The sequence below is a fragment of the Anthonomus grandis genome, chromosome 4 (assembly GCF_022605725.1).
Source record: "Anthonomus grandis grandis chromosome 4, icAntGran1.3, whole genome shotgun sequence".
In the NCBI taxonomy this organism is placed as follows: Eukaryota; Metazoa; Arthropoda; class Insecta; order Coleoptera; family Curculionidae; genus Anthonomus; species Anthonomus grandis.
In genome coordinates this window covers 11,206,920-11,228,049 of record NC_065549.1, presented here as the reverse complement: position 1 = coordinate 11,228,049, position 21,130 = coordinate 11,206,920, and the positions used below count along the sequence as shown (strand labels likewise).

Below are 21,130 nucleotides of genomic sequence, written 5' to 3'. Positions count from 1 at the left end.
GTTTTCATGGATAAAACATATGTACATAAAATATACTTCAACTGCCTGAACGAAATAAACTTAGTCATGATCTACCACTTTCAGCTTTCTTCCAACTAATGTGATTTCCTTGTCTCTTAGTTGATTAGAGCATGAAGTTTCAAGCACCACACCCTTTCACTAAGATCTCCAAGAATATTTTAATCGTTTTTTCATTATAAATAATACCAGGTATGGGCCATCCAGCTGGTCTCTGTTGACCTAAGTTTTTAAGATAGAAACGTCTAGAGATGTTCAGCAGTAGGTGACCTTTATATATAGTGGATGATGGTCATAGCAATAATAGCAAAAAAAATTAACCTCATAGACATAAAAGTATCTATATAATTACTCTGTTAGACACATCGTTAATTTAACTTATATTATGCCCATTTAATAATGATTTATTGCAGTAAACGTAGATAATTATTGAGCTATTATTATTTACTAGAGATAAAAGCTACTGTTAATCCAATTCCTTTCATGAATTTATCACGTTTATCAACTTTACTAATTCTGAGTTTATTTGTTTAAAGACATAGGTGTGATTTTCTTTTTTTTTTTTGAAGCACTTCCTAGTACCGACAAAATATTTATTAGGTGTTTGTTTTTGGAATCACAGGATATACTACAACATCTGACATATTTACTGATTACTTAAAAAGTACTTTTCAACAAGAATTAGTTTCCTTTTAAATTTGAATACGTACTTTGACCTTCATATTTTTTTGTCATAAATCCATTAATAGTTATGAATCGGAAGAAGAGTCAGAGGAAGAAAAAGAAACAGCAGCATGAATAAATTCACGTTCAATAATTAATTTTCAACTTAAATATAAAAGAACGAAATAATTTATATCAGGTATCCCAAAAGTAGGTCGCGTTCACAATCAAATCATAAAAATATTTTCTTCAAGCTGTTTGTTTGCCGTTACACGTATAATTTTTCTCAAATTATGAAATGGAATCGGCTGACCTACAACGTTTTGATGAAAGGTCAATTATAATTTTTTGCTTAGTATAATTTCGGAAAACATTCCGGATTTTTTTACACTTAAGTCGTCATTCTAAAAAGTTGGTTGACTTAAAAAAATGGTAATGGGCTTCTGTAGGAAAGGGAAAAGACCTCCGAGTAGAATTCCTTTAGCGTAATTAATAATAATACGTTATTGCGACGCTTTAATCGATACTTTAATGATGCTTGAAGGAATGTTTTTTATATTTTTCTAGGCAGTTAAAGTTTTATTTAAAGTTTTATAAATAAAGTTATTTTCATGAAAAAGGATTTTAAGGTATAAAAAGAAATTTCAACTCTTGCAAGGTAATAGAAAGTGACTTCTTTCAACCAGTTGAAATTTTAAAAAATCAACTTTCTTCCAAAGAATTTGTCCTGAAATAAATGAGGAAATTGCTTTAACTGCCAGAAAAAATAAAAACTGGTTTAACTACCTAGAAAAGGATGAATAGATACTTTTCCAAAAAATTACAATAATTTTCCAAGCAGTCGACATTTAATAAAAATCAAGTTTATTATATTTTTTATATACTTTGAGGAATTTGTCCTTAACCCAATAAGAAAAAAGCTTTAACTGCTCGAAATAAAACAAAAAACTGACTTAATTACGTAGACAAACATAAAGAGAGACCTAAACTACCTGGAAGTTATAGAAAATTACGATCATCTTCCAAGCAGTTGACGTTTAAAAAAAATCAATGTTCTTTTAAGGAATTTATCCTTAGATGAATAAGAAAAAAGCTTCAATGGTCTGAAAAAAAATAAAAAACTGATTTAATTACCTAGAAAAAGATAAAGAGACCTAAACTGCCGGAAAGTGATAGAAAATTACGATAATCTTCCAGGCAGCTGACATTTAACGAAATCAAGCTTCTTTTGAGGAATTTGTCCTTAGGTGAATGAGAAAAACGCCTCAACTGCCTGGAATAAAATAAAAAACTGATTTAACTACCTAGAAAAAGATAAAGAGACCTAAACTGCCTGGAAGTGATAGATAATTACGATAATCTTCCAGGCAGTTAACATTGAAAACTCAAGTTTCTTTTGAGGAATTTATCCGTAGATAAATGAGAAAAATGCTTCAACTGCTCGGAATAAAATAAAAAACTGATTTAACTGCCTAGAAAAAGGTAAAGAGAGATCTCAACTACCTGAAAGTGATAGAAATTTACAATATTCTTCCAGGCAGTTGACATTAAAAAAATCAAGCTTCTTTTGATGAATTTATCCGTAGGTGAATGAGAAAAAGCTTTAACTGCCCGGAATAAAATAAAAAACTGATTTAACTACATAGAAAAAGATAAAGAGACCTAAACTGCCTGCAAGTAATAGAAAATTACGATAATTTTCCATGCAGTTGACATTTAAAAAAATCAAGTTTTTTTTGAGGAATTTGTCCTTAAGTCAATAGGAAAAAAGCTTCAACTGCTCGAAATAAAATAAAAAACTGATTTATCTACGTAGAAAAAGATAAACAGAGACCTAAACTGCTTGGAAGTGATAGAAAATTACAATATTCTTCAAGGCAGTTAATATTTTAAAAAATCAAGTTTTTTTTTAGAAATTTATGCGTAGGTGAATAAGAAAAAAGCTTCAACTGTCTGAAATAAGATACAAACTAATTTAACTGCTTAGAAAAAGGTCAAGGGAGACCTCAACTACCTGAAAGTGATCAAAATTTACGATAATCTTCCAGGCAGTAGACATTTAAAAAATATCAAGCTGTTAAAAAATATCAATTTGTTTTTAGGTGAATAAGAAAGAAGGTTCAACTGCCTGGAATAAAATAAAAAACTAATTCGAGTCCCTAGAAAAAGGTAAAGAGAGATCTCAACTATCTGAAACTAATAGAAATTCACAATAATCTTCCACGCAGTTGACATTTAAAGAAATCAAGTTTCTTTTGAGGAATTTGTCCTTAGGTGAATAAGAAAAAAGCTGTAACTATCTGAAATAAAATAAAAAACTAATTTAACTGCCTAGAAAAGGGTAAAGAGAGATCTCAGCTACCTGAAAGTGATAGAAATTTAGAATAATCTTCCAGGCAGTTGACATTAAAAAAAATCAAGCTTCTTTTGATGAATTTATCCGTAGGTGAGTGAGAAAAGGCTTTAACTGCATGGAATAAAATAAAAAACTGATTTAACTACATAGAAAAAGATAAAGAGACTTAAACTGCCTTGAAGTGATAGAAATTTACTAAAATCTTCCACACAGTTGACATTTAAAAAAATCAAGCTTCTTTTGAGGAATTTGTACTTAGGTGAATAAGAAAAAAGCTTCAACTGTCTGGAATAAAATAAAAAACTGATTTAGCTACATAAAAAAAGATAAAGAGGCCTAAACTGCCTAAAAGTGATAGAAAATTACGATAATCTTCCATGCAGTTGACATTTAAAAAAAAATCAAGTTTCTTTTAAGGAATTTGTCCTTAGGCGAATAAGAAATAAGCTTCAACTGCCTGGAATAAAATAAAAAACTGATTTAACTGCCTAGAAAAAGATTAAGATAGACGTCAATTGCCTAAAAGTGACAGAAAATTACGATACTCTTCCACGCAGTTAAATTAAAAAAAAAATCAAGTTTCATTTCAGGAATTTATCCTTAAATCAATAAAAAAAAAGCTTTAACTGCAAGAAAAAAAATAAAATCCTGATTTAATTACGTGGAAAAAGATAAAGAGAGACCTAAACTGCCTGGAAGTGGTAGAAAATTACGATAATCTTCCAAGCAGTTGACATTTAAAAAAAATCAAGTTTCTTTTGAGCAATTTATCCTTAAGTGAATAAGAAAAAAGCTTCAACTTCGAAAACTTTCGAAAAAAATAAAAAACTTATTTAACTAGCTAGAAAAGTATCACAAAAAGATTTCAACAACCTTATTACTTCAAGGTTGTTGAAATCTTTTTATGATCTTGAGCAAATGACTTCTTTCAGGCAGTTGAGGTTTAAAATAATAAGTTTCATCCAAGGATTTGTCCTCAAATAAATAAGAACAAGATGAAAGGATTCCAGAGATGCAACGCATTTCAAAACACCTTTAAAAGCGCAGACATTCGCTATTACTAATGCTAAGAAAACTCGAATTCAAAAATTATTCTTAAAACTACTATGTAATTCACTCCTTATAAAATGATTTTTTTCTGTCCAAAAGTGAACTTTAAATAAACATTTTGTCGGTACCAGGAAGTACTTTAAACAAAAAAAGGCATACCAATTACTATCTTACACGCAAACAGTGTGATTTTTAAACGGCTACATGCAAAGACATCGCAAGAGCTAATGAATTGATAAAAGAACATGTATTAACAATAGTTTATATCCGTAGTAAAAGATAATAGCGCAGTAATTATTTGCTGCTGTAAATCATTATTAAATGGGCATAATGAAAATTAAATTACCGTAAATCTAATAAGTGATATTTTAATTTACTTCTTTAACTTTAGTGTAAAAAAAGTTATAGTAGTTTTTGGATGTTATTGCTATTATCATTATATATTGCTTGTTAAGACTACTTTTAAGAAATAAAAAAAATAAACTACGTGGACTTATTAGAAAATTGAATTACTTTTTGGTCAAATAAAAAAAGATTTTAAATTAATTCTAAAAAGATGTAAAATGGCTAATTGATAACTAAACGAATATTAAGTTTATATAATACATTACGGCACGCATTTAAAGAAACTCCTGGTATTTTTTTAAAAATATAAAAGGAGATTTAAACTAAAAAATTACTGCTGAATTATAGTATATTCTTTCAGGCTCTTATATCCTAATTAATAGTCTTTCTAGAAAGCTGCATTTAATTTTTTTAAGAATATTAAATTGCTTCGAAGTAATAAGAAGTGACCATATTTCTCTTAAAAAATACCTACTTGCTAAATATGTATTATTTATTTGCCCAGGCAGTTAAAATGTAGAAAAACCGTAGTAACTTGTTTCAAGAAATAAAACCTAATGAAATAATTCAATTTAACTACCTAAAAATTATATCCAAATTTTAAAATAATTTATTTCATATGTTCAGATCTAAAAATAACTTCTTCCAGACATACAGGTTGGGGAATCGATCATTACGCATAGAGAGGTGCTTAAAGGCAAAATATGACAATGCGCATGCCTGCATTTCTTCGTGTTCTTTGCCACTCGTCTGACACGTCGTTGTTTTTCAGTACGACCTTAGTAAGGGTCTTAAAGAGTTTCTGGTGTAAGAAAATTGGTACATTGAACAATTTTTTTTTACAACTCTTCTAAATTTGTTGACCCACTAAATTCGTGTTTGGAAATGGTCTCCTTAAGATATACCTAAAAGTAAAAGTTATTTGGGGACAAATCTGGAAATCGGGGAGGCCATTTTATATCGCCAGTCCCACTAATAAGACAGTTATGACAAGTATTTGTTAAAACTTCTTTTACCATAACCGCATTATTAAACTACAAATACGCAATGAATATAAGTTGTATATATCAAACACCGAAAGGAATATTTCTTTGGACCCATCTAGCTTTTGGAATTTTATTGGTTCTAAGAAGGCTGGCACCAGGAGTCCTGGTATGATGAGGCTACCCGATGACGTGGTAATTAAAGACCCACAAGACATAGTTGATGCTTTTGCACTGTTCTTTGGTGAGGCATTTATACAATCAAATATCATTAACCATTCGTCGATCTCTGATAATGTGCCCCACTTTGACATTTTCAACGTTGATGCTTCCCAGATTATTTTGGCTAGTAAAAAACTCAAAAATAAGTTAACATCTGGTGTAGACGGTGTACCTAGCTTCTTGGTTAAAGATTGCATTGGTGTCCTGGCTGATCCGCTGACCTACATTTTCAACTTAATACAGAACAAATTCCTGAAATTTGGAAGACTGCTAAAATAATACCTATTTTTAAAGACTGGGGACTGATCAAATCGTGAACTACAGGCCAATCTCATTACTCTGTAACTTCTCAAAAATTTTCGAAATTATCTTGAATCGGTCGCTATTTAGTCACGTAAAAGAACTCATCTCTGTAGACCAGCATGGATTTTTTAGCGGGCGATCTTGTGTTACTACTAACTTATCCTGTCTGTCTAGCCACATCTGTGAATCACTTGATGTTAATACTCAAGTCGATGTTATTTATACCAACTTCCAAAAAGCCTTTGATCGGATAGATCACTATATTTTGCTGCATAAATTAACTCAGTATGGTTTTTCAGGGAGATTATTTAATTTATTTCATTCCTACTTGATTGGTAGATCTCAATATGTTGAATATGAGGGCTTTAAATCGAAACTTTTTAACGTAACGTCGTGGCACTGGGTCCGCTTCTGTTTAGTTTTTTTATAAATGACTTGATTGAGTCACTCACTTGTCATAGGCTGGCTTTTGCCGATGATTTGAAGCTATATTTAAATGTATATGGTTTGGAGGATTGTGTTTTTCTTCAGAACTGTCTAAATACATTGGAGGTATGGTGCGCCGTTAACAGGTTAGGCTTGAATGCGGCTAAATGTAGTGTGGTTAGTTACTCTAGATCAAAAACACCCTTAAATTTTAATTACTTTATTAATGATACTATTTTGAGTAGATTAGAGCAAATTACTGATCTTGGTATCACCTTTGACTCTGAATTTACATTCGTTCCACAATTCAGCAACATAGTCAAGTCAGCCCTGAGAAGGCTTGGGTTCATAATTAGAAGTTCTCAGAGTTTTACTTTGAAATCTACATTAAGACTGCTTTTCTGTTGCTTTGTGAGATCAAAACTGGGGTTTGGCTGCATTATATGGAACCCGCTCTATCAGAATCATGTTGGTCTCCTTAAATCTGTTCAGCGTAGATTTGCTAAGTTTTTGGCCTTCAGGCAGGATGGCATATATCCGGTAAGAGGGTTTGATCATCGGCAACTATTGGAACGCTTCAATCTAGATCCATTACACCTCAGAAGAATGATCTTCTCTGTATACTGAATTCATTGAGAGTCCTGTATTTCTTTCTGGTGTACGTTTCATGGTGCCTAGGCTTAATGCTAGACATCCCCTAACATTCTTTCTGCCAGGGCCTCATACTAACATCCTGTTGAAATCGCCACTATATACAATATGCGCTATATTTAATCGGATCTGTCACATGTGCGATATAAATTTCTCTCCGGTTCATGTGATTGTCGATATCTTGGTGGATCATCATTACTCTTGGGATTAAGACCCATGTTTTTAAGTTATAGTTGGTAGGTATATTGCAGTTAATTTAATTTAATTTTGTTGAATATGTGATTATCTTGTTAAACTTTTATAATTGAGTTTTTATATCATATTAATAGTTATTTGTTCTAATTTTTTGGATAACTTTTGAGATTGTGACTTTACTTTACTTTTTATCTTTTCTTTTCATTCTTTTAGGTTTGTTTGTGTTTGTTTTTTTTAACTATATTTTTCATTGTTTTGCAACTGTTTCCTGTTATTGGGCAAGTTGCCTGTTGGAAATAAAGGCTTTTAAAATTTTTTTTTTCATTTGCTTGTTCAAAATAGTTTCACAAATATCTATTATCTTTGCCACTGGTCTTCGGAAAATATCTCCTGAGCGTAGGAATATTTCAAGTATTGGTACGCATGTTTTTTCCAAATATTAATAGCAGTTTTAAGGTCCATACTCAGTTTCTTTCTAACAATTCTACTTAATCGTGTTCAACCTCCTTCTAGGGCATTACAAACCATTTCTTGCTCCTGGACTCTTTCTTTATTTCGATAGAAGGTCCCAAATTCGAAGTCACATTTAAAATTATTTTTTCCCGAGGAATCAGTATATTTGCAAATAGAATTGAAAACAAATCCTTCTCATTATACTGCCGAATTGCCTCCATAAAATCATTTAAGAATTTGAAATCGTTCGGAAGAAGTATAAACAACCATACTAGTTACAGTCGACGAGAGAAACAAGTGTTGCATTATTTTGGCAATGCCTAATCTTTAATTCTCCAACCTGTATACATATTTTTATATATAACATATTATACCAGGCAATTAAATTCTTAGTTTAAAATGTGAAGTTTCTTCCAAGAAAACCGCTTAAAAATGACGAAAGCTGTCAAGAATAAATTCAAAAAAATTGATTTAACTGGCTCGAAGTCACAAGAGAACACTAAAAATATTTTTAAAGTTAAATCTTCTTAACCCTGCCAAAAGAGTTGTAAATACTGGTTTATGTCCATAGTAAAAGATAATCGAACCCAGTAATTACTATTGTTAACCTCAAGCTGCTGTAAATAATAATTAAATAGGCGATAACTTATGTATAAACGCGTGGTATCTTGTCTCGACAATTTGTGAGCGTAACTTTTAAATTAATATGATTTAAATTATTATTACTTTTAATGAGAGTTGAATAACTAATTATTTTTTAATGTAAAATATGTATTTGTTTCAAGTTTAATTCATATATAATGATATTTCAATGTTTTTTTTTTCTTTGATGACCTAACATTCAGTTCAAAGTAATATATTTTATATTAGATGAACGCATATAGATAATTAACTATATTATTTGAGGTAATTAGAAAATTAAAATAATTAGTTAAGTGTCATACTAATTTGTTACAGGAATTCTACTTGGAGGTCTTTCTACTTTTTTTTTATACATTTTCTTACTATAATGGCTTAAATGTAAAATAACCCAATATTAATAAGTCGTTAGTTCCTATTACTTCTAGAGTGCATGCCTTTATTATATATTCCAGCCGTTCCAAGTTTTTTTTTTTATTTTTTGAAAGCAATTTTTTTGCAGTATCCCTTTTTGATTATTTGAGATTAGCTTTACATACTCGATTTAATACTCGTAATGCATTATAATGTACATCTGGAAGAAATCACTTATTATTTTTTCAAATCAGTTTTCTTCTCTTATCGGGAAGTTTTTACGATCAACGTTACTAAAAAAATTAACTGAGATACTGGAAGAATATCTTATATATCAAACATACACCTGGAAGAAATATATATTTTTGAATTTATTTTAAGACGGTTTTCGTGAAACAAACGTGAATTTTCATTTGCTTTAACTGCCTACAATAAATTTATCAGGTGATTGTCGAAGTAATTATTCGTGCTTTCCCAGACCGGTTAATTAATTTTTTAATTTATTCCATACAGTTGCGGTTATTTTGAGTTGCTTGAAAGTAGGCCTTTTTTGAAAAAATTTTTTCACAGCCAGTTAAAATTATTATTTTTTATTCATTGCAGGCAGTTGAAATCATTTATTATTTCTTGAAAGTAATTTAGTTAAAGTAGTATTTTTTTAGTATGAATTAAGAGGAAAATAATCAGTAATGATTTGGTTCTTGTCAGGTTTTTACCATTTTTTATTTTAGTAGTTAAAATCATCTCTTGTAGTTTTTTTAAAGAGAAACATGGTCAGTTTCTATTACTTCAAGGCAGTTGAATCATTATTTTTTATTAAAAGCAGCTTTCTAGGCATCAGCTGTCTGAAAGAATATATTATAATTCAGCAGTCATTTTTAGTTTAAATTTCTTTTTATTTTAAAAGTTTGCTTGAAAAATTTTTTTTTTGTTATTTTAATTAGGATTTTAACTACTATAACTATTAATATAATATCGAAAGAAGTAATTTTCTTATAACTCCAGGTAGTTTATTTCTTGAAAGTAGTTTTTTTTTCAAATTTCGTTTAAGAGTTCAACTGCGTGATATTATATCTAAATTTTTTTAGAACTAATAAATAAGGATTTTTTACTTTCTGCTTGGAAGAATTTACCAGGTAATTAAGACGTTTCTTCTAAATATTTTGAAAAGTTGTCAAAATAAATTTTAGAAATTTGTTATTATTTCCAGGCAGTTGAAATCAATATTATATTATTTTCAGACAGTTAAATTATTTTTTTTTAAATTTAATTTATGCCAGTCAACGTCATTTTCACGCAAATTTCTTAAAAGAAAACTTCAATTTTTGAACCAGAATTTGAATAATAATTATATTATATTATATATAAGCATAAGTATATATCTACAGACAGTTTTGTTTGAATTCTGAAAGTTGCCACCCATATTTTTTTTACCATAGGTCAACATAAAATGCAATATAAAAGGGTGGATAAGAAAAGAGTGCTGGGCTAGCCTATCTCGCGGAGAGTGGTCGTGCAAGTTCTTTAAAACAAAGGAAGTAAATAAAATAAAGCTCAGGGGCGCCAGTGACCAAATTACCCTTAAAACACCCCTTTAGAATTTAAGTAAAGGGCCACACAATACTTACTGTAAAAACTACTACATAAAATAAAGACCCAAGTATCTACGAATTATAAGTCTGTAAAAGCTCTGCCTCTGGAAATTAGGGTCAAATAAAAGCTTTAAAATTTATTTTCAAATGACAGGTAAATTTAATTCAAATTTAGATTGTTAATTATATAATTTTAATTGGGGGAAGAACCGTAAGGTTATAAAAACATCAATACTACAAAAAAAACGAGCTATTATACCATGGTATCACTTAATAAAGCTTATAAAAAAAATACAACGAAGATAAACCCACCTTAAAAAACTGTATTATCACACTTTTTGTGTCTATAAGTAATATTTTAGGCACTACTTTTGAATAAAATAAATACTTGCAAAAATTACACTTTGGACACGGTAAGTAAAAATAGGTGAGTTTTCAATTTAGCCTTAATTTAAATTACAAAAAAATATATATTAATCAATTTGTTTTCAGCATTTAGGCTGCACTAAATTTACAGAAAAACGACTTATCTGGGAGCCTGGGACACAACAACAGACTCAAGGAATCGAGGACACCATCAAACAACTGGACATATCTGGAATTTCATCATACCAAACTAACTTTTATCCAATCTGGAAACCGGAGACCAACGAGGAAGAATAGAACTGCTTTGGGTCTTTCTTTTCACCCTATCCTTCAACCCTAAAATACCCCAGTACCCAAGTAACTTTTGTCATAAATTTAAGAATAAATATTTAATTTAAATTTAGAGTACTTATTTAATTATTTAATTTGTTGTAATAAAATTTTAGAAGTAAGCTATTATGCAATAAAATTATTCTTTAGTGTCAATAAAATGTACAGTTAATATCAAACTTCAAGATGAATAAAGAACTTATTTTTAATATTTTTGGCTTATTATTTATGGCTTAATATTAATAGAATTATTACCAAAAAATAGGTTTATCTTTTACTTACACAATGGTGGAATTTTGTGGCTTTAATATACTTTTTTTTTACACTTTCAGAATTCAGCAATGGGAAAGCAACAGAATTAATAAAATTGTTCTAGCTTTCGAGTCCTCCAATATAAATTGATTTATTTAAGCTAAAAAGAAATTTAAACCTATTATAGTCACCCAAAAAACCAATTAAGCTGGAATAAAGTCTCAGAATCTTACCGAAAGATTTTCTATGCTACTATAAGACCAAAACCATTTATCCTGACCAAAGTCAGCAAATGAATTTTAAAAGAACTCCTACAGAGATATAATTCATTTAATTTGCTAATTTTGTAGCTATTAATCCACAAAGGAACGCAAAAATTACTAAAGCGTTGAATTGCCACAAAACAGCGATTTTAGTCTATACTAGCAAAGTATATAGATTTCAAATTGTATATAGTATATAGATTTCAAATTGTGAGACTGTGGTACTAGTTGCATAGAAGTGGATCTTGGCAGAAAATTACCGATGCTCGGCGGTTTACCGTGAGCGAAAAACCCAAGAAAAATGTACCCAAAAAAAAAACGAAGAACGCGTACAAAGAATGCCAGACCACAGATGTAAATAGCACAGTCTAACATTGTTGAAATCTATATACTTTGAAATCTATATACTTCGTAAATAGCTCCACTCCGGGTGCGGAGCTATTTACATCTCTGGCCAGACTAGGATTCTTGTCAAACGAATATTATTTATACAGGATGGCTGTGAATTAAATAGTAATATACAGTTCGATAATTTTTAATTGTTTGATTAAATAGTTAGGAAACTTTAGATTAATATATAAAATAGTTTAAGCAAAAATCAACCGTTACGAAGTAATCTTCTGTTAGAAGAACTAGTTTAAAAAAAATAACTACCAGGAAGAATGCATAGTAAATTTAGCAATAGTTAACTCATCCATTCTAATTTTTGATATTTTGAAAAAAAAATTAAATTCTTCAACATAAGCATCATTATTTATAAAAAACATTTTAGCATTTTTTTCGAAAGAACTTGATTTTTTAAAATAATAATTAAGATTTCAACTGCTTGGACGAGTATATTTTAAGTATTTTAGGTAGTTCTAATTTTTTTGTTCATTGAAAGCAGTTTTTGAAAGAGTTTAATTTTTTTTCTTAAATTTCAATTATGATTAAAACTGCCTGGAGAAATATATTATAATATATACCTGAAGCGGTCAATTTCTATTAATTCAAGGCAGTTTTTTAAGTTTTAAATTTTTCCTAAAAGTTCCTTTTAGGTAAAATTCTTTACTTATTTATTGAAAGCAGTCTTATAATATATACTGGAAGAAGTAATGTTCTATAGAATCGAGAAAGATTATTTTCTTGAAAGCAGTTTTCTTGGAAAAGTTTATTTTTTCAAATTTTAATTAAGCTACTTGGTATATATTCTAAAGTATAATAATATGTACTAGAAGAACTCATATTAAATTTTTTATGTCTTAAGGGTTTTTTTAGAACTTAATTTAAGAAAAAATATTTTTTTAATTTCAACTGCGTATTTTTTTGTACCATAAATTTATCAGTTAAGCCATTTGTTTTAGATATTTTTAACATTTTTCAAAATAGTGATTTATCTATATTGTTAAAAAATAAATTTTAATATTTTAATACTGACTGTATAATAACTTGAAAAAAATGTTGAAATTCTTAATGTTAAGTCATAGTATAAAAAGTACGAGTTAAAAGACCTACTTTCGTTATAATTCAGTTCTTGCTTTCGTATAAATGACTTAACATAACTAATTTGGCGGTAGGTTTTGTAATTATTGTTTATTTACACTTTTAACTGGGTTAAGAATTATATACAATTTTGCAGATTAAATTCATTCATTTATAGATATACTGGGTACATACAAAATAAATTTACAAAAAATCTTACAAACAGTACTGGTATTATTTATTGGTCTAAAATTCTGCTTTCTTGCGTGTTTATTTCCTAACATCTGCTAAAAATAAAAGGATTTCTAATATTTTAATAACGTTAAACTCCAAGGATTTGATTTGATATTTAGATTGTAGACAAAAGTAACTATTTTAATGCACCTACTTTTATAAGATTTTTGTTTGCATTAAAAAATATAAAATTCTAATTAAAATCTAAAAAATCGAGGTTTTTTCACTTTAACTGCCTAAAATAGATAAATAATTAATTTAACTGTCTGACATTTCTATGTATTGTTCCAAATAGTTGAAAACCTTGAATAAATTAGTTCTTGTTTTTGAAGTTTTTTTCGGATATAGGTAAAAAATAGTCATCTATCTATTAAAAACACAACCTCAGTCAACATCCTGAAAATTACCATGATGTCGCAATAAAAACAGATGAATAGGACCTTGATAACAAAAAAATTATTTTTCTGTTTTTTAGTAGAAGTTGACGTCCTTTGCAAAACCGGGTTATATGTAAAAAGAATCTGTAAAAAATCGCTTTTTTATTGAGATTATTTAAATTATTTAATTCAAGTTTATATTACTTTGATAAAGGGAGAAAACTATTTAATTTATGTAATTAATGTTAATTTTAATGGTAAATAAACATTATATTTTATTTTCCGTTTTAATAAGCATGTGTGTACGTTTAACTTTTAACATGTTCATATCAGCACTAAATTGAGATTAATTGAGAAAAAATAAAAATATAGTATTGCTGCCATTCCATCAAAAAAAAAGATAGTTAATAATTCATCAAATAAATGGATAAAACCTTAAAAGTGAATTATTATGTAATTCTATAATTTGTTATGCCTTCTAATCATTTAAAATAAAATTTCACAAAATAGCCAAAAAAATTAATTAGGCGTAGTAGACGTGGCTCGCAAATGTGAATATTCGTGAAAAGTTCAAAGCATTGTGTAAACTGTGAACAACTTAGAATTAGACAAATAAAAGTTTTAATAAGGCGAAAGCAAGAATGCGTTGGGTAAGGAGTATTAAATTAATTATAACTTATCGAATGATAGTTAAAATAAAATAAATATAATCATATGAAATAAATAATATTATAAAAGGACGGTGACATTGAAACATTAACAACATTTTATTAATACATACTAACTATATGATTCTAAATGGGTATAAAATATTATAAGTTAATACTTAAAATGTTTGTAATTATAAAACTAAATCTTTATAAGCTTTTTAATATATTTGTTTATTTTCTTGTAACCTTAACGACTCCTGTTTTTATTGGATTTCATACTTTCTTTTATTTTATAGGTTCTCGACTTCAATTGCCTGGACAAGAATATTATCTATAAATAGATATATATATATATATATCTGGAAGGAGTCATATTTCCAAAAAGTTAAAGTAGGTTATTATTTCTTAAAAGTAGTTTTTTTGAAAGAACGATATTTAGAAAAGGAATATTTAAAAACTGAAAATGTTTACTTTGGCTGCTCGAAACAATTAACAATAAAGTGTTTAAAAAAAAGAGTTTTCTTGAAATTTTTTTTAGATTCACTTAAACTGCATTTAGGTTAATATATTTTATATATAAACCTATACTTCGATAAACGTAGATAGTAATTAGTGAAACTGTTAATTTAAAAACCAATATCTAGATGTTTTTTAATTTCAACTGCCTGGAAGAACATACAATCAATTGATAAATTGATGTATTATAAATTTTTTTATTGATATACAGGGTGTCCCGAATTACAGTATCTACACCTTAACAGCGCATTCTCTATTCAAAATAGGCTTTAATTTTTTTTGAAACATTTATCGAGACACGTTTCGTTTTCAAAACACGGAGTATTAAAGTTTTAAGACAAAAAGTTAGTCTTGTATGTTCACCTTGTCACCATGTATGTTCTGCAAGGAAAGTCTTCATTTTCTTCAGAGAAGGATGAGACAAGCCCAAGGTCTTTACACCTAATCCAACTAAGAATGACTCATTAGCATTTCCAAGTTCTTTGTCCTCTGATAACTCTTAGTAAGGCTCCAGAAATTCATCGTTATCTTTACGTAAACTTCTGCTTCGTGTAAGTATCTTCAATAAACCACTCTTTTTTCAACTTTTCATATTAAGGTTAAATAAAAATTAAATATCATGTGAGCTAAAAACATGAAATATATTTTTGTTGGAATTTTTTAATTAAACTATTTGTGTTGATTAGTTATGGCAAGTTAATTACCTTTACGAATAGAACTGAATTTTCGGTTAATTATACCCAGAATTACTCAAAAAAAAATAAAAATAAAACTTATTTAATAATTACCTTAAATAATTTTTTTTTGAAATTAATATGGAATGTTTTTCCAGTAAAAATTAAAATTTTAAAATAGAAATAAATTATAACGACTTATTACAATATAGCCTAGGCAAAGATTTAAAAAATTACAATAAAAAATATTTATTTAAACGTACAAAATATCTTTATATGAAACATGTTTTTACATATTTTAGAAATTTTTTTATAAATAATGATTAACAATAAGAAAATATTAAAAACTTAATAAAACTTTGAAGGATTTAGGAAAAATAAAATCAAAATAACTAACGATTAAATCTTGACATGAAGAATTTTAATATAAATCAAGTCCCAAGACAAGGCTATGAGAAATTCCAATGCACAAAAATCTTTTCTAAAACCAAACAAAAAAAATTTAAACAAAAACAAAGTTTTAGTATTTCTTACGACTTTTAGAAGTATACTATCGCTTATGTTAACCATATGTATTTACTATTCAAATTAGCGATTGTTAAATATGCATTAAAAAAAATTAAATAGAAGTATTGTGTAACCGATGATGGCAAGCAAACGCCTCGGCAAAAATTATTTTTGCACTTTATTTGCATAATATAAAGCAGTCTTGAAGAAAAGGATGTCAAAATTATAATGAAAAAAAATCAATATTTAATTTTTTGCAATGTTTTTTCTATTTTATTCAAATATGTGATTCAGACATGTGCAATGGTTAGTGTGAATTACTTATTATGTATTAATAAATTAATAATTTTTTTTAATGACAGTTGAATCTCACAAAAATAAAGAATCTATTAACTTTCAATTACTAGTAAGAGTTTACAAAAAAAAAGTCAAATAAAGGTAGGAGTTAATAAATGAGTTACGAGAAAATAAATACTTATATAAAAAAGCTCAAACTAGCATTTCTTTAATTTATATAATAAAATTTATGCATTTTGAGTATTTACACTACTTACTTATATATTTCCTATACCCATTTAGAATTATATATTTTGTATATACAGAGTGTCTCGAATTACAGTGTCTTAACTATAACACAGCATTCTTTGTTCACAATAAGCCTTCATTTTCTTTATAAATATATATCGAGAAACGCTTCGTTTTCGAAACACAGAGTGTTATAGTTTTAGGAAAAAATACTTTTTTATTACTTGAGATATTTTCAACATTACTCCTCTGTTAGATGCAAAGTTTGTTGCTTCAAGAAGAACAAGGTCTGTAGAAATGTCTGATGTCCATACCACAGAACAATCGGTGAGTAACTTTAAATTTAATAAAAATTCATCGATATATTAACTACTAGCCACCATTTATTCCGACAATTGCCATATGATTTGTTAATTTTTTTTTGTTGTCTACTGTATGTAATGTTTGTCAAAAAAGTATTATGATAGTGCCTTTATAGAATAAAAAAATGTTTTTATATCTTGTTTTATTTTTGTTAAATTTACATCTCATATTATAGTTAATTTATTGTTTATTTTATAACGGCTGGTAAGCAAAGATTTTTTTTTCTTGAACAGAGAATTTAGTTTGACATCTTTAAATGAGTCATCAAACTATAAAGTTGTAAAAAAAAAAAAAATTAAAGGACATATATCGATTTTTTTCGGCACAGGTTACATATTCAAATACTAAGCATTATGTTAAAAATTAGAAAAATTAAGAAAAAATTTTTTTTTTTATTATTTTTTTAATTAAATTAAGAGTTAGGGTTTGGTATTTATTGTACTTACTATTTAAATAAATACGATAATTACCTTAAATTTAACGTAAAATTGACTGGTCAAAAACTAAAAGAATAACAGTTTAACTGCAAATTTCGCAAAAATAAATTAACTTATAATTTTTATCACATTGTCTTTTACATCTTAAGCCAAATCATAGTACCTTATACTTAATTTTTATTAAATACTTTTAAGAGCGTAGAATTTTTTTTTATTTATCGGAACAATTTATATTTCTAAAAAAAATTATTTGTAAATAATATTATTGAAAATAAAGTCATAGAAACTAAAACACCCTGAGCAATTCTTTAATTCTAAAATTAGTCATGAAATAATGACCATACTCTGATATCCTTTATCCCTACCCCATGCACTTACTCCTTATAAATAAATAATTTTAATTTTATACTAATTAAACTAATCCAAACTTCTTTCAAAGTTTTATCGACATTTAAATTAAGCTTTCAAAGTTTCATTAAGTTTCATATTTTATTATAGTTTTTAAGTTTTAAGAAAAAAAATAAAAATATTAAGACATATTTTTTAAAGAAATAAACAGTTTAATTACATATAAAAAGTAAGATAGAAAACGCAATACTAAACAAGAAAAATGTTCATAGAAAATAACTCTTTGGGATATTTTTAAGACACTTTTCAATAAAGTTCTGCTAGACCTTATAGATAGTAATCAATTACTCGGTATTTAGAATCTTATCCAGAGTACTTTGGTGGTTTTATTTGAATCCGTTTGTATGTTCAGGACTCGATATTTAAGTAACAAATTCATTATCTGGTATTTAATTTTTTGTAGTCTAAATGAAACACAAGAACATTTGCAAAGCAGAATTGATCATCGAGATTTTAAGGGAGAATCAAGAGAAGAAATTCAACTTAGTTTAGCAATCTTCATTCGCAACTTCAACGTCAACTCGTGACCGGCTAAAACTCTTCTCATCTTCTCAAAGGCGGCTCGAGCTTTCTCTAATCTTGTTTTGATCTCCACAGAGTTGATTCCACCGATTGGTATTCCACCTGCACTACAGATGTCTGGTGTTAATCTGGTAAAAATTGGCAATTATACGCAATTCTAAAAGCATCCATTTTATCAAATTCTAAAAGCATCCATCCCGGGTTGCTTTTAGAATTTAAGCCACTTATTATTATGGTGTTCCTTATCAAAAGCCGATTGCCTTATCGAAATCGATTGAACATCTTTGGTTCAGCACCTGAACAACAAACAACGCCTCTCTAGTTCCTAGGCCGCTCCGAAAACCGAACCGACTGTTTTCTATTCTTTCCTTGAGCTTATTATATATCCTGCCATGTATCACTCTCAAAAATATCTTGTGATCAATAAGATGTGGCTCATTAGACTAATTGTTTCATGGTCATTCAATTCGGTTGCTCTATTCTTCTTCGGGATCAATTGGTTGGTATTATTTCGGTCTTATGGATGTATAAAAAGTTTTGTGAAGGCTGATATTCCTTCACCGCCTAAGAGTTTTAAAATTTTAGGACTTAATTGATCATGTCTAGTTCCTTTTCCATTTTTGGCAAGTTTTATCGTTCGTTCTACTTTTCGTACGTTTCCAATAATTGGTGGTTCTGATGTTGCATCGATCATATTACATCCAGATCTTTAATAATCCCCCCAATATATTCTTTCTATCTATCAATTGTTGCTCTATATTCTATAAGATCTAGCTGTTTAATACTAAGACCCCTAAGTTTTAACCAGCTAGAGCTAATTTAGTATTTTTAAAAATATTTGTTTCGTACTCACTTTTTTCCAAAGAAGTTGTAAGTTTTATATTTTGTTTATTTTAATATAAATTACCTATTAAGCTACAGTTGGTATCTTGGAATATTCATGAAAATGAATCCCGGAATTCGGATACAATATTTTCCTTGTAATTGAATATAGAATATTTGAAAAACTGTATTCAACTATGCTATATTTTAATTCGTTATACATTTTTTTATATTTTAAAATTACTTAAATATTTTTTTATTTTTATTAGTATGTCGAGTCAATAGATCCAATGACCTTTTATATTAATATAATTTAAAAACAATTTGATTAATGATGATCATTTTTAAGTAATTATTATGGGCGTAATCATTGATATTTGATAATGACCATTTAATGAAATCGGAAATTCCGAAAATTAAAATGTATTTTTTGATTTTACTAAATTTCAGACATATATATTACATCTGATAAATTTTCCCCCCATTTTAGCTATTCATTGATATTTTATGAGTCAGCAGTTTTGAAAATTGTAATAGTGTTCATTGCAGAAAACGCTGATCAATTGATAGCAATTGATCGAATTAAAACAAGATCAAAATAATCGATCACTTATTAATATTTGATATATTTAAATATCAATTTAGGTATTACATCAGTGTTGTATACTTGCATACATAATACACTTTCTGAATCTAGTACACCATATTGGAAAATTCATTGTGACTGGGAAATCAACTAAAATAGAAGAAGAAAATAGACTTATTCATGTATTTAGAAGAAATATGAACAAAAATATTTAACGATAGGTTTCCAAATAAGTCCAATAATTCTTAAATACAATACAAATCAAGGAATTTTCTTCTAAAACTTATAAGACAATTTTTTTTCTTTTTGTTTAATTTCTTAATATTTCTTGTATAAAGCAGGTTTTTTAAACAAATATTTTTATACAAGAAAACATAATTATAATAAAGTAAAACATTCTAATGCGTTGCAAGTATGTACTGTATTACTAGTACGTATAATATATATTTTATTATTCCTTCCTAAGGAATCAGTGTTATCGGTTACATGAAAAAATCGTCGGAATGTCCAATTTGCCATTTCGGTTGGATACATTTATATATATTTTTTTTTGTGTATACAACTTTATAGACATTTAATTTTATTTAATTATCAGTCATCACTAACATGAAAAAAAAACTGCATACTTTTAAATGGGCCATTAAACTATAAGGATTTATGAAAAGAAAACATATTTATAATATCGGGTTATATAAAATGCAAATTGGAACCATAAAATGGGAAAAGTTGCTTTAAGGTTCCATATTCTCTGCACTTTAGATTGTAAATTAAAATCATTTTTAAAAAGTACAGTTATTGAAAGAAAACGTTTAGTTCCGAACATATTGTAATTATCTTCAACGTAAAATTTTTCTTCATAAATAATTTTAAAAAAACTTAAATTTGAACTAAGAATTTCTCAGTAATTTTTTTTCTCACCGTCTTAACCCCCTAATCCAAATTACAGCACCATAAACAAACTATAAAAAATATATATTACCTTCAAATTTTAATATAAATGCCATGAACTTACCTCGCACAAAATCTCGAATTAAAAAAAAACGACTTTTAAGCACAGTTCGAGCTGGAACCGTAACCGGGCGCGAATAGAAGGTACCACCGTAAAAATTGAACTGATATTCGTTATGGTACTGCAGAACTAGCGGTTTTGCAGCAGGCGTTCTTCTGCTATTTTTTCGTGTCGGGGTTTTCGATTGTTTAGAGTTCCTGCGGCTAGTATAGACTGCATTCGTTCGAAGGTAAACCGGTCCAAAAAATTTGAGATTTAATTAACATCAATATAAACCATATTAATTATATAATTTGATTTTAATTGTCTTACGTTAGGAACTTTTTGGAGAGTTAATTTTAAATTTTTCTAGAATCAATTAAAAAAAAACCCTTTAACATGCAAAAGTTTATTAACATAAAGCAAAATATGTTATGTTTTATTGCCTCATCTATGGACGTACTATGTATATTAGCCTGGATACAATTATACAAAGAAATGGAAAAAATTGAACAGATCTTTGAAATGAGATTGAGAGAAAAGAAGAAGAATAATATCAACAGTAAGTGAGAAAGTCATGGTGAGCATTATGTTTAACG

At 27.9% G+C, this 21,130-nt stretch overlaps 1 protein-coding gene across 1 annotated transcript in view; it reads right to left on the bottom strand.

Annotated features, from left to right (window-relative positions):
* Nucleotides 1–20,775, bottom strand: part of LOC126735726 (putative fatty acyl-CoA reductase CG5065) — a 44,419-nt gene extending 23,644 nt beyond the window's left edge. The window contains exon 1 of the mRNA XM_050439812.1: nt 20,556–20,775. The gene's annotated coding sequence lies outside the window, so the exon portion shown is untranslated. The remainder of the gene's footprint in view (nt 1–20,555) is intronic.
* Between the last annotated feature and the right edge of the window lie 355 nt (nt 20,776–21,130).